Below are 16,128 nucleotides of genomic sequence, written 5' to 3'. Positions count from 1 at the left end.
CACCCACAACTCTAAAGGACTCATGATGAAACATGCTATCTACTTCCAAATAGAGTCCTGATGTTCTCAGATTACAAATTGAGGTATATTTTCTTGTATGTGTCTGTCTGTCTCTATCCCTGAACATGACTAATTTAGGAACTTGTTTTTCATGACTATGTATCTTTGTAATGTTTTTTTTTCTTGACCTCTCAATGAATAGAAAAGGGTAGACAAGAAGGAGAAAATCAAAACAGAAAATAACAAAACTGAATTTTTTTTAAAAAAAGATCTCCCAATGCACTGGGTGGAACTCTCATGGAGAATTTATAAGAAGGCATGGATGAACACCTTTAGGATGGGTAGGCAGGGACAGGCTGTTATTTTGCAACATTGGCAGGTATAGCCACATTATTAAAATCATAAATAACTAAATTGTTAAAATAAGTTCACTGATTTAACATAGTAGGCACTTATAAATATTGAATCTTAACCTGAAAGGGATTTTTATTTTTGTTCAGTTTGACTCTTTATGATCTCATTTAGAATATTCTTAATAAAGATACTGAAGTGACTTGTCATTTCCTTCTATAACTCATTTTACAGATGAGGAAACTGAGGCAAATAGGATTCAATGATTTGCCCAGGGTCACACAACTAGTGAGTGTCTGAGGCCAAATTTGTACTCAGGAAGATGAATCTTTCTGACTCCAGGCCCATCATTCCAATTCTAACTAGCTGCTCCCAAAGAAATTTTAGTGACTGTCAAATCTGATTCCCATCTCTCATATTATATCTAGGGAAACTAAGATCATGGAATCATACATTAGTCTTTGGAGCAACCTAAGAAGTCACAAATTCTAATTCCTTTATTTTGTACATGAGATGATTGAGCCTGAGATAGGTGAAGTAATTTGTCCAAGATCACCCAATTGATAAGAGACAGGAATAGAATTTAAATGCTGTTTATGCCTTCAAAGCCAGGGCTATTTTCAACACACCATGATGCCCCTAGAAGTCTTGATATGTCAATTGGATTATCCTTTCACAATGAGAATAAAAACATTACAAAGCTGGAATTCTAACCCAAGTTTTTTGAAATCTAGGTAAATTTTTTCTCTTTTCATTTGTAGGATAGCATAGGGTAGAATGGTAGAGAATATTGTTATTGCTTAATCCGTTTTAGTTCCCTATGTTCAGCTGTCCATGAACCCATTTGGTACTTTCCTTTTTTTTTAAATTGATGTTTTATTTTTCCCAATATGCATTATGAAAATTTTTCAACATTTATCCATATGCATGTATATAATTTTAAATTGCAAAATTTCCTTCCACCTTCCCTTTATAACCCCCTCCTTTCAGCAACAGAGTCAGGTTAACATTGTACCATTCACATTTGTATTAAAGGTCTTTACAGATGTCATTTTCAGTATGAGAAATAGGATCAAGGGAAAGAAATACATGAGATTTTTTTAAATGAATATAGTATTTATCAGATTCTGAAGAGTGTTTTGTTTTGTTTTGTTTTTCTTCTTCTGGGTGGGGATAGCATTATCCATACTCTATCTAATAGGGTTGTCCTAGCTCTCTGAACTGCTGAGAAGAGTTGCATTCATCAAGGTTGATCAACAATGTTGTTGTTAATGTGTTCTCTTCATCCTGCTCCTTTGCTCATTATCAGATCCTTTCATTCATTCCAAGCTTCTCTATAGTCCGACCATTTAAGGTTTCTTATAGAACAATATAATTCCATAATATTCATATATGATAGCTTGTTTAACCATTCCTCAATTGATGGGCCTCCCCTAAATTTCCAGTCCTTTGCCAATACAAAAAGAATTGCTATGAATATTTTGGAATATGTGGGACTTTTCCCCTTTTTTATGATTTCTTCTGGATCTAAGACTAGAATTTTTTTTCAGTTGTTCTTTGGGCATAGTTCCATATTTGTTCTCCAGAATGGTTGAATCTGTTCACAACTCCACCAGTAATGCATTAAGGTTCCAATACTCCTACAACCTCTCTCCATCATTGATCATTTTCCTTTTTTCTCATCTTAGCCAATCTGATAGTTTGAGATGATACCTCAGAGGTATTTTAATTTGCAATTCTCTAATCAATAATGATTTAGAACATTTTTTCATATGATTATATATAGTTTTAATTTCTTCATTTGAAAATTGTCTATTTATATCCTTTGACCATTAATCAATTGGGTAATTTCTGGTAACATTAAAATTTGTTGCAATTTTCTATATATTTTACAAATGAGACCTGTATCAGAACTCCTACTTCTGCTGTTGCTCTAATTTTGGTAGCATTGATTTTATTAGTGCAAAACCTTTTTAATTTAATATAGTCAAAATCATTTATTTGACAGTTTATAATGTACTTTATTTCTGGTTTAATCATAAATTTATCCCCTTTCCATACATCTAATAGATAAGTTTTTCTTGGTCTATTAATTTAGCTATAGTGTTGCCCTTTATGTCTAGATTCTATACCCATTTTGACCTTATTTTGGTATAGCGTGTGAGATGTGGATCTATGCCTAGTTTTTGCCATACTATTTTGCAGTTTTCCCAACAATTTTTGTCAAATAGTGAATTCTTATTCCAGAAACTAATGTCTTTGGGTTTGTCAAACATTAGATTATTGCAGTCATTTGCTACTGTTTCTTTTGAGCCTATCCCAATCCACTGCTCCATTACACTATTCCTTAACCAGTACCAGGCAGGTTTGATGATTGCCACTTTATAGTAAAGTTTTAGATCTGGTAGAGCTAGGCCACCTTCCTTTATATTTTTTTCATCCGTTTCCTTACTATTCTTGAACTTTTGTTGCTCCAGATGAATTTCGTTACTACTTTTCCTAGCTTGGTAAAATAATTTTTTGGTACATTTGGTGTTTTCTTGGCAAAGATACTGCAGTGGCTTGCCATTTTATTCTTCAATAATAGAGAACAGGATGGGAATTTTACTATACTATGGGGTGACTCTCTTGTCAAATACTCTCCTCATACAGTTTCATTGAGCAGAGGCAAGCTATGTAATACAGTGGATAGAGGGGACCCTGAAATCAGTATGATCTGAGTACAAATATGCACTCAAACACTTACTGTGTGACCCTGATCAAGTAGTTTAAATGCTGTTTACCTCAGTTCCTCATCTATAAAATAAGCTGAAGAAGGAAATGACAAACCACTCCAGTGTCTATGCCAAGAAAATACCAAATGGGATAAGAGAAAAATCAGAAATGATTGAAATAACTCAACAACAAAAAGTCACATAAACCTCTTAAGACTCTAGTCATCAAAAATCTATGAAAAATGAAGACACTGAAGACTTCTGTGCAGTGGACCCATCTGAAGACAAAGTGATCAAGGAAATAAAAATAATTATCATTAAAAAATGTATTAAAACAGAAGGTTTTGAAGCCATTCAAGAAACCTCATTCAATGAAAGCAACTGGAGTCAGTTCTGGTGATTCTATTGTGTTCTAGCATAAGCCACTGTACAAGACTCAACTGGGGCAGCTAGGTGCACTGCCCTTGGAATCAGGAGGACCTGTGTTCAAATCCAATCTCAGATACTTAATTGCCTAGCTGTGTGATCTTGGGCAAGTCACTTAACCCCATTGCCTTAAATAAATAAATAAATAAATGATCTAAAAAGGACAATTGCAAGGACCCTTCTGAGTTATGCAAATGAGGTTAGAAATCCTCAGTTTTGTTGCCTTGAATTATTAAAACTACTGAAATTTCTAATAAAGATACTGAAAGGTCAGATGAGGTGTAGGATTTTAAGAAAACATTAGAAGAATCAAATATAGGGAAAAGTACAGAGGAAAACAGACAACAGAGTTTTTAATTTCTTTGTAAGTTTTAACATTCATTCACAGAAATTTCCCTTTAGATAAAGTCACATTTAGTAGACTCTAGCTTGTACACTAATTCAAAAGTTTAGAAAATGTAGCTCCATAAGAACATGTAACATATATTTGTTTCAGAAAAAATTCTGATTTTTAAAAAATGTAAGAAATAATTAAAATTTAGTTTTTACAACATCAACAATAACTTATCTAATCAATAACACAAATCCCAATAAAGAGGCTAAAATTAAAACTAAACAAGGAATTGATTTTTTCCTGTAGCTTTTTGATTTATATTTGTCATTAAATAAAATTAAGATTTCTCCCACCCTGATATTTTAACTGTCTAACTTCTGGTATATTAATAACAGTATCTAGTAAGTCTGATGCTATTTTTGCTATGGCTTCTTTTTTTCTTTTGGTGGATTGAATTTCCCTTTGAAGACAATAGGAATATCCAGGAAGCATGAAGAAAAACACTAAGAAGGATTCAATTCAGAGAAACAGTCATAAGGAAGAAGAGTGATTAAATAGGTTTAGCAACAGGCTAGAGATTGAGTTCGATAGGATGAGGCTCTCTGTTAGTTCTGAAACACACCTGGAAAAAGCTGCAAGTTTCCATTCAGGGAAGTCACTTTGATTTGATGGTCAGAGAAGTTACTTTGAGAACTGTGTGGAGCACAATTTATTAGAAGGAGAGACAAGAACTTGGAGTTTAATTAGAAAATTAGTATCATAGTTTAATTTAAGGGTGGTAAAGACCTCCACTAATATAATGGTTGAATGAATAGACAGAATGGGGCACATAGGAGTAATGTTGTCAAAGTATGCAGCACAATAGTTGACAACAGATTGGACATGTTCGGTAGATGAAAGTGAAGATATGGGGAATGAGGCTAGGACCAGATGCCTAACTATCCTATCACAATATTTCTCTATAAAACCATAGCTGTACAAAAAAAAAGAAAAGAAAAAAAAGTTTAAATCTTTAGAAAGGAGAAAACTTTGAGACAACTTCTTTTTTTTTCATCTGGTTTTTCTCCTGGTTTTGCTTTGATAAAACTAATATTATTTCCCAATATACTCACACCAGTATCAAAATATTCCTTGGTCATAGTTTGAAACTTATCTTTGAAACCACATTCCATAACTTGTAAGGCTTTTGAGAAGCCTGACCAGATACATTAGAAACATGGAATAGTACAGTAAAAAATGCATAAAAGACTGTCATACTTCTCTGTTTCAGAAAAATATAACTGACTTCCAAAAATAAAAAAGAAAGAAAATGAAAACAAATAACTGAAGCAATACCTCAGTAGTCACTGAGAGAACAATTTAAAGCACTTGCTAGAGATTTAGCCTTGTGACTCAGTTCAGGCAAAAGAAAATTCAATATGGTTCATTGAAGCAAATAAATTATTGTGGAAAATAAAGTCCCACAGTAAGATAAGACCAGGCAATGTAGCTGAAGAAAGACCTGGTTCAAGAGATCAGGTTTTATAGATGGATGCAGCTATGGCCTCCTTTAGTCACTATTACCTATACATAGATGGAGTAAGGAAATTCAAGTATTTCCTTAGATCCCATACATAAGGATGAAAAAGAAGGGACCTCTGAATTCTAGAATTAAAATAAACAAACTGGAGATCCAAATAAATATGGATATAATCTGTCTTTGACCCTGCCAACTGAGGCATTGTATTCACAACCTTGCAGTAAGGTTATGAACAGAGGAACCCAAAATGGGAATATATTTTAAAATGTTTCCTTAAGAATGCCCTACCCTTATTCAATTATCCCTAAAAATGACAAGAGAAAGTTTCTCTTTACTTTCATAGTCTTGAGGAAAAGAATGAATTTTGTAGAGGCCTTACTGACTAGTAGATAGAGTAGACTAGTAGACTTAGAATCAGGACAATATAGACTTGAATTCCATTTAAACACATATTAGCTCTGTGACCCTGGTCAAGTTATTAATCTCTCGGAGCCTCAGTTTCTTCATCTATAATAAGAGAGTAAGATTCTAAAACAGTTCTTTCCAGCTCTAAAATGCATAATCCTTTGATCCTTGCCTGTCACTTAGTTCATTTGTATTTGATATAAAATCCCCAATTAGTGTATTATTGGAAAATGACCATTATCTTTTGAAGATCTTTAGTTTAGGAAGAGTTGATGAGAGTGATATATCCTGTATGTAAATAACCATAACTTATGATAAATGCCTAAGTATGATATGAGCAATGCATCCTGTAGAAAAAGAAAGGTTCATCACTAACTAGGAGATGGGAAACCCTGCTTAAAGAAGTGACAATGGATTTGGACATCAAAGGCAGGGTAGGGATTCAAAAGATAGGTTCCTTGGTGGTTCACATAAGGGGAATTATACAGAGAGAATGGATTGACTTGGGTAAAGGAAAGATTGTAGAGGTTCTTTATAGGAGTAAAGAAGTTCATATTTTCAAAGAACTTCAGAGGATTTTAGTTCAATTTGTAACTGAACTAATATGTCCTCTACAATAATCATTAGATTGGAAATTGAAAATATGGGGAGATCTTTTACCTCTTTCTCTCTTTTTTCCCCCTTAACTTTGGATTGAATTCTTTCTAAACAGAAACAAATATTTAATTATAAATTAGAGTAATCTGAATGGAAAAAAACTTTTTTAACACATACAGAGAGATTAAACTGGAAAAAATGACTCAAAATTTCAACCAATTCTATATATCATAATATTAGTAAAGACATGATAATAAATATTAAAATAGTTTTCAGATAAATTTTAGGGGAAAAAACCTTGTATATTCCAATTCATAACTTTTCCATATTCTTAAATTCTTTATTTTATATGAGAAAGCTTATTACTTCAGGTATTCATAATGTTGCCCCACCCATTATGTGATCATTCTTACATTTTTGAAGAATTTTTGACATTACTTCATGTTTCTGTTTGTCTTTTGAGTGATGTAGTAATCTGCTCATCACTGAATATAATTTCTCAGATTTTTCTGAAAACTGCCTTCACTATAGCAAATGGGTCTTTATTTTCTGAAAACAAGGGAAGACAATTTTATAGTATTTTCAGTTATCATTCAATTAAATCACAGGGATCTTTGCTCTATAATGTGACATCACTATCAGATAGGAATGTACCCAGATGGTATGTGTTCACTAATCAGTTCAAGCTTTATTTTTGTGGCTTTCAAATTAACTTCTGAATCTCTTTCTCTCTTATCTATGGTGGCCATTTCATATATTGTTCTTTTAGATCGAATACAGAGTTCATATGTTGCTTCTATATACTGTTTATTTCCTTGATGCTTCATGCCTCTCTCCATAACTGAAGCACTAATGGTGTTAATAATCATTGTGATGAAGAAAACTATCATTGCTACTATCTGACCTATTACTTAGAATATTAGGTATATTAAATACTTAGGTATATTAAATAAAAGGTAATAGCAGAGTCCACCCGAGTGGTATAATTTGCTAGACACATATTCAAAATGAAGAGGGAATCATCAATTACAAACTCCAACTAGAGTTCAAAACTTTGGTCTGTTAATATGTGGACAAGCCAAGAACTTGGGATTACAAATTGCATGTCTGTTAGATTTACATAAAAGCTTGGAAGTATCACATTAGAATACTGAGCAATTGTAATCTAGTTGTAATCTCAGCTAACTCAGTAACAATAAAAATAAAAGGGATCTTAGAGTCACTTCAACAGTAGTCTCTATATATTCCTCTAAGGTTACCAGTGCCAATGTCATATGACTGTGAATATCCAAATAGTTTATACCATTCATAGTTTTTATTTATACAGGCTATGACACAAGTGTACATGCATGCTCATGTAAGAAACTTCAAACTCCAAGAATTCTCAGTAGTCCTGTTCATGATTTCATGGAGGGATAGCTTCACCCTATAAATTAGGGCTATTTTGTTTGTGTCTTCCTAAGAAATTTAAGGGAGAAATATTTTAGTTTCTCTCTGTGAATTTTAAGTTTCATTCATTTCTCTATATAGCTCTTTAGGGAACATGGGGTAGTTTGAGCTTCCTTGGTTGGATTGTTGGTGAACATTCAAGACCATTAAAAATATACCCCATATCAGACACAGACTTGTTCCATTTGGGGTCATTTTTCCTTTGAAGAAATTCTTCCAAGCAGTTGGCCTAAAGTTGTTTTTTCTGAGTCACATGAATTTAAGTCAAAACCAAATGGGTGTTGTAAAGGGAGAGGTGGAGGTACTAAAAGAATCTACACTCATACTTAATTAGTCCATCATCTTGAAGATTCTAGGTTCCTTATTGTGTTATATTGAAAGGAGGTATCTAAAAAAAAAAGGAGGAGGCATCTACTTGAACATCATCGTAAACCCTGGCTGAGTTCCTAGATCTTCGCTCAGGCATCCTGCCATTTGAAGACATTTGTCTTATTCCCATTCCCCATGAAGTAGCTCTGTGGTGATTCCTCACTGGTCCTGGGTAGTAGTGCCACTGGAAACATATAGTTCCATTACAGTAACTAGAGGTCATGACACCTTGAAGTAGCCCATTCTATTTTTCTTAATAGTTCTAATTACCAGGTAGTTTTATCTAATGTCAAAGTAACACAATAGACAGAGGTGCTGGACCTTCAGTAAAGAAGACTTAAGCTCTGATCTCACACACCTGCTTTGTAACCCTGAACAATTCTCAACATTCTGTTTCAATTATCTCTCTTGTAAAATGTGGCTAATAACAGCATCTATTTCCCAGGGTTGTAATGAGAATAGAATAAGCTAATATTTGTAAAGTCATTTGCAAAATTTAAAGTCCTACATCAAGTATGAAATTCTGTGTTTGTTTTCTACCCAATGTTCCTAATTTTGCACTCTGCAATGTGAGAGTCCCCAAATACCCTAAAACATTTATCATACCTCCTCCCCCTAAACTTGCCACAGGTCCAGTGACTTTTCTTTAAGCCAGATATGACAAATTACATCAAGTGATCATCATATACCATTTATTCAAAGGCTTAATGCCAGTTTAGCAGTATCCATCTTAAAATGCAGTTTCCTGAATTGAGTTCAGTACTCTAGATTTGGTCTGGCCAGGGCAGAATACAGAGGATTAATTAATGTTTTCCAGATAGTATAACTCTCTTAATGAAGCCTAAAAATCACTTTAGGCTAATTAGTCATTATCACACAGTGTTGACTATTCTGTGAGCTTACATTCTTCTAATTCCTTGAGATCTTTTCATATAAATGTCTTTCTTAGTTATATCTCTCTCATCTTCTTCTTGAGAAAATGAATTTTTGAACCCAAGGATAAGAATTTACATTTAACACAATTAAGTTTCATTTTATTAGATGAAATTAAAACAGCTCAGTATTCTAATCTGTCAATTTTTTTCAAATGTTGCCTAGACTATTTATTGTGCTTGTGATACTTCCAAGCTTTTATGTAAATCTAACTGACATGCTATTTATGTATTTCTTCAAATAATGTGCCTCCCTCCAATAAGATAAATGCTAAATAGGATAAGTTTTAAGACAAAGGTCTTAATCCCCAATGGACTTACTTTCACATTGAAATCGATTTATAAATATTCTGTTAGCTTGATATGCTAGTCAATTGGACTCAAATTTAAATTAAGTATTGTAGGAAATAACTACATTGGACACATATGTTAACAGAGCAATACAATGTTTATTTCAAAGATTTACAAGGCATGTAGTGGCCCCTTTTCTAAGGTTAAGTGAACACTTGAAAGCCTGGATCAACAACCTCACTGACCATGAAGTCAATTAAACCTTATATTCCCTATTACTGGGGCCATTTTAGGACCCTATTACTATATAACTGAGAATGTCATAGTAATTAGAATCACTATGAATACCTTAAAACCTACATTTAAGGAAAGGTTTTTGGACCCTTCAGGAAATAAGTGAAAAAGTTACTGCAGCATTCAACCTTTCCCTTTGAATCATGTTTCCAAAAGATATAAATATGATGACTGTTACCCTAGAATGATGGGGGTAAAGGGAAGCTAAAAGAGAAGATTTTTTTACTATTTTGACCTTAAATCTTCTCTAGTTTGGCTTCTTTAAGGAAGAAGGAAATTCAAGAATATTACTTTTGAGAGGGGTGTGTGTGTGTGTGTGTATGCAGAAAAGTAAAATTTGAAAAATCTGGAACTGAATAACACAAGGTGATGGAGAGAATGGTTTTAGGAGCTTAGAAAGTGGTGATATATATATATATATATATATATATATATATATATATGTTTTTAAATAGTAGACCAAATATGCAGTTTAATCCTTTCAGTGTCTATCGTTCAACTCTATAATTGGCCATTCAACAAATCTGAAATCTCACTCCTCTCCATAGTGTCAACAAAGTTATTACAATAGACTTTCCATGTTTCTTTTCTAAAATCTAGGGAAACAGTAACTTTAGCATTTGCATTATTTGCTAGGATAACCTAATAAAAGAGAAAAAGATAACTTTTTTCATGAAACTAATTTTTCAGTTCTTTCTTTGCTAGATTAATCTTCCTTTAATAATTCTGGACACCAATCAGAAATTGTTTTCCTTGCTACATCCAAAAAAGAACAAAGGAGACTTTTATAGTTTTTTTTTCACGAGTTTCAAATATTATTTAAGATTTTGTATATTTCCCATTATTTTCTTGGATATTGAGTGGAATATTCCATCTTAAGAATTAATATTCCTAGTGAAGTCCTCTCAGGGTTAAAAATCATCACAACAAGGACAAACAAACAATTACTCTGATACTATTCTTAGAAGAAAGAGGGAGAGAGAGACCTTGCATTCCAAGCCAGACAACCTCCCCATTCTGTTGGGGGTGGGGTGGAAGGGAATAATGAACTATTTCCAGAGGGGCCTAACATTTTTAGTTAGTCACCTATTTGATGATAAAACTATCTTAACTGAGAGAACAGTTTGTTCCCATGAGAAAAACCATGCATTTCAATGAAGCTCATAAGACTCCTCTTGTTTGATAAGTAGCCTCTTCCTAGACCTTGTGTTACTTCAATAAGATAGCTATAATCCTGTAAGTTATTCTCACCATCTGGATGGTGAGGTAATATTTTATGAAAACCTTTCTTTTCTTTGTTGCTGGGGTAAATATTCTCAAATACAATGTAATTCTGAAGACCAATGAGTTGACAGAGAGAGAGAGAGAGAGAGATGATAGGGAGGAGGAGGGGATTGTGTTAGCCATATAATCTTTCTTGACTGTCAATTTGGGGCAGCCCCTTGATCTTCACCTTTATGAGACTTGGAATATGCCCTTTTCTTGAGGAAAGCCAAGATAAACTTTTTTTTTCTTAGAGGAGTCATATTTTAAGTGGATTTTTATCCCACACAATATTATAATTTAATGTTTTGTTGCCAATTTTTGTTAACCAAAATTATACTCATAAACTTCTCTAAAATGTAGCTACTGATGAATGCCTATTGTATTTTGTCTATGAAACATACATCTTCATCATCTAACAGAAGTCAGTCAATGTGCTTAGATTACATTTATCCTGGAACTGTGTTTCCATTGTGAAGATTTGTTGATGAAAATGTTCATCCTTTTTGTCAGTTATTTCCCTTAGGTTTTCTGGGAAGAAGTCAGAATGTAACACCAAGAAATAAATCTTGAAAGACACATTATTTTATAGGCTTTGACAATTTCTTGGAAAATTTCCACTTCTTTAATTTCCCAAAAAGTTTTTGGTCACTTTAAGAACTTACCATCTGATTTTTTCAACTTCATTCAATTATTCTTCAAAATGATTGTCTTTCATCATTTTCTTTACCCATAGGCTCAAAAATAATACTGTTTTTGATCTAAACTTTCCCATTCTTGGAAATTCATTTCTTCAAAATATGAAAATAAGAACCATTTTGAATTATGGCCTTGATGAAATTTTTCATTAAATCAAATTTAAGGTGCTAAGTTGAAAAGAAAATATTTTCAGACCCACAAATGTTTGGGTTACTATGTTTTTCTTTCTTGGAGCCAGATCATTTCCTTTGAGGTCAATTTTCTTTAGTGTTTCTTTGTTGTTTTTATTTTTTTAAATATTGTTTCTGGTGTCTTATTGAGAAATGTAGTAGTTCCAACTTATATCCTAGTTAAAGAATAATCATTTCAAGATTTTCAAAGATAAGTTAAGAATTTATAATCCTATAAGTTATTGTTGTTGATCTTTTTTGTTTTTGCAAGGCAATGGGGTTAAGTGGCTTGCCCAAGGCTATGTAATTATTAAGTGTCTGAGGCTAGATTTGAACTCAGGTATTCCTGACTCCAGGGCTAGTGCTCTATCCACTGCGCCAACTAGCTGCCCCTAATAACTTAAGGAAAAAAATCATATTTTATGTATTTTGCTGCTTTCTTGAATGTCATTTATGCTTTTAATCTAGATGTTCAAACAAAATCTTAATTTTTTAAGTAAATTAATGGTCTTTTGTTTTTATTGTTCAGTTGCTTCTGACTTTTTGTGACCCTATGGACCAGAACAAATTTCTTTGCCAGTATGCAGATTCCTAAGGACACAAGTAAAGTGTTCTTTTTATTATTTCTATTATTTATCTATCTGTCTATCTATCTGTCTATTTATTCATTCATTCATTCATTTATTTATTTGTTTGCTTATTTATTTATTTATTTTCATCCATTACATGCATATTTCCAAGTTAAAAAGTTGTTTCCCTCCACACTCCCTTACCACCTCCCCCTCCCCTCAGTTGGGAACAGTGAGGTTATCATTTTACATACATATTTTGATAAATATATTTACAAATTAGTAATTTTTTGACATGAGGAAGTAGAATTAAGGGAAAGAGTTACATAAGAGAAAATGTTTATAATGTGTTATTCAGATGCGGTAGGGGTGGGGTTTTTTTTTCTGTGTGTTTTGTTTTGTTTTTCTTCCCCTGGTTAGGGATAACATACCCCAAACTGTGTCATATATACAATTGTCCCAGCTCTTTGGACTGCCAAGAGGAGTTGTGTGCATCACTGTTGTTCATCTCATAATGTTGATGCATACATTGTTCTATTAGCTCTACTCCCTTCTTTCAGCATCAATCCTATAAATCATCCTATGTTTCTCTAGAGTCTGACCATTTATTGTTTCTTATAGAACAATAATATTCCATAGTATTCATGTACCATAATTTGTTTAGCCATTCCCTAATTGATAGGCAATCCCTTAATTTCCAGTTCTTTGCCACTATAAGAGCTGCTATGAATATTTTGGAACATGTAGAATTTTTTACACTTTCTTCTGGATATAGTCCTAGAATTGGAATTGCTGGGTCAAAGGGAATGAACAGTTTTATTGCTCTTTGGGCATAATTTCATATTGCTCTCCACCAGCAACTGCATCAGTGTTCCAATCCTCCCACAACCTCTTCAACACTGATCATCTTCCCTTTTTCTCATCTGGCTTAATCTAATAGGTGTGAGATGATATCTCATCATTGTTTTTAATTTGCATTTTTCTAATCAATAGTGATTTGGAGCATTTTTTTATATGCTTATATATATATAGCTTTAATTTTTTCATTTGAAAACTCTCTGTTCATATCCTTTGACCATTTATAAATTGGGGAATGACTTGTGACCTTATAAGTTGTGAAGATTATTTCCCAGCTTTCCATTTTTCTTTTCTTCTTTTTCCTTTTTTTTAGTAGTATTGATTTTATTAGTGCAAAACTTTTTAATTTAATATAGTCAAAATCATTCATTTTTCAATTTATAATGTGTTCTAATTCTTGTTTGGTTATAAATTTGTCCCTTTTCCATAGTTAGATAGAATATTTTTTGTTCTATAAATTTATCTATCTATGGTATTGCTCTTTATGTCTAAATCTTGTATCCATTTTGACCTTATTTTTTTGTATATGGTTGAGATGTAGATCTCTGCTTAGTTTTTGCCATACTGTTTTCCAGTTTTCCCAACAATTTTTGTCAAATAGTCCCAGAGGCTGATGTTTTTGGGTTTGTCAGATAATAGATCATTTAATGCATTAAATGCATTAAATGTCATTTAATGCATTTTCTTTTGAACCTATCCTAACCCACTGATCCATTACTCTGTTTTTTTTTACCATTACCAGGTAGCTTTGATGACTGCTGCTTTATGGTATAGTTTTAGATCTGGTAGAGCTGTGCCACCTTTCTTTACATTTTTTTTTCATCAGTTCCCTTGCTATTCTAGCCTTTTTGTTGCTCCAGATGAATTTTGTTACTATTTTTTAATCTTGGTAAAGTATTTATTTGCTAGTTTTATTGATATGGCACTGAATAAATAATTTAATTTGGGTAGAATTGTCATTTTTATTATATTAGCTTCATCTAACCATGAGTATTTGAAATTTTTCCAATTATTTAGAAGTGACTTTATTTGGGTGAGGAGAACTTTATAATTATGTTCATACAATTTCTGAGTTTGTCTTGGGATGTAGATTTCCAAGTATTTAATGCTATCTACTGCTTATTTAAATGGAATTTCTCTTTCTATCACTTGTTCTTGGGCTTTGTTGTTCATTTATATAGAAATGGTTATAGTTTATGTGGATTCATTTTATAACCTGCTACTTTGCTGAATTTGTAACTGCCTTGGTTGCATCCCATAAATTTTGGTATGATGTCTCATTATTATCATTTTCTTGGATATAATTATTGATTATTTCTATTATTTGCTGTTTGATCCACTCATTATTTAAGATAAATTCATTTAATTTCCAATTAGCTCTTGTTTTATCTTTCCCTGATCCTTTATAACATGTAATTTTTATTGTACCTTGATCTGAGAAGTGTCTATTGATTATTTCTGCCTTTCTGCATTTGATTTTAAGGTTTTTGTGCCCTAGTACATGGTCAATTTTGGTGAAGGTGTCATGTAGTGCCAAGAAAAAGGTATACTCTTTCTGTCACCATTAAGTTTTCTACAGAGATCTATCTTATCTAAGTTTTCTAAGATTTCATTCACCTTCTTAACTTCCTTCTTGTTTATTTTGTTGTTAGATTTATCTAGTTCTGAGAGAGGGAGATTGAGATCTCCCATTTTTAAAGTTTTGCTTTCTATGTTTCCTTGTAATTCACTCAACTTTTCTTCTAGGAATCTGGAAGCTATCCCACTTAGGTACATACCTGTTTAGTAATGATATAGCTTGCAGACTCCTTGTAGAAGATGTAGATTCCTTCCTTATCCCTTTAAATGAGATTGATTTTTGCTTTTACTTTGTCTGAGATTAGAATCACTATCTCAGATTTTTTCACTTCATCTGAGGCATAATAGATTTTTCTCCAACCTTTTCCTTTTGCACTGTGTGTATCTTTAAGCTTCAAATGTGTTTCCTGTAAACAACATGTTGTAGGATTCTGGTTTTTAATCCATTCTGCTATCCATTTCTGTTTTATGAAACAGTTCATCCCATTCACATTTATAGTTAAGATTACAAATTCTGTATTTCCCTCTATGCTTTCTTTCTCCATTTATATTTATCTCTTTCCTTTTCTCTTATTCCTCCTCACAAAAATTTTACTACCTCTCTCCTTTGATTTATTTTTTAAAAATTTAAATTTCAGTTTATTTACACGTATACCTTTCCTTTCCTTTCATTAGTCCCTTTAACCCTCATCTTCCCATTTCCCAGTCCCCCCTTCCCTTTAGATTAAGTTAGAGTTTTAAACCCAAGTGGGAATATATCTTATTCCATCATTGGGCTAAATCTATTCAATAGAATTTCCACAGCATTCACATTCTCCCTTCTTTCCCACTAAAATTATAAATCTTTGTGCATCTTCCCTTGGTGCTCTAATATTATTAGTCAGTTATCATGGATCACAGTTGTTGATTGCCTGATAAGCAGAATTGATTCAAATTGCATCAAATTATAATTATAATCACTTTTTACCTCACCCCCTTTTCAAGCACACAGTCCTCTTCACAAGTCAAAATATCCTCTAAAGCCTTATCATTTCTTGAACTATTTGTGCCCCTGCCCCAGCCTGTTTTCTTTCCCACTTTACCTCCCCACCTCCCATCCAAGGTACTTAACACCTTGTTAAATGAACCAAGGCCCTTTGTCTCTCCCAGTTTACCCCCTCCCCCTACACCCAGGGTACTTAGCACCTTGTTAAGTGAAGCATCTTGATCTAATTAACTGAAAGTATCTTGAAGACCTCTAAATACTGGGAGGCTCTGGAAGTCTCACTGAGAACTATACAAAATATTATAAAGTAATAGAAACAGTGTTT

This window comes from Macrotis lagotis, chromosome 5 (assembly GCF_037893015.1).
Source record: "Macrotis lagotis isolate mMagLag1 chromosome 5, bilby.v1.9.chrom.fasta, whole genome shotgun sequence".
Classification (NCBI taxonomy): Eukaryota; Metazoa; Chordata; class Mammalia; order Peramelemorphia; family Peramelidae; genus Macrotis; species Macrotis lagotis.
This window is presented reverse-complemented; position numbering follows the sequence as displayed.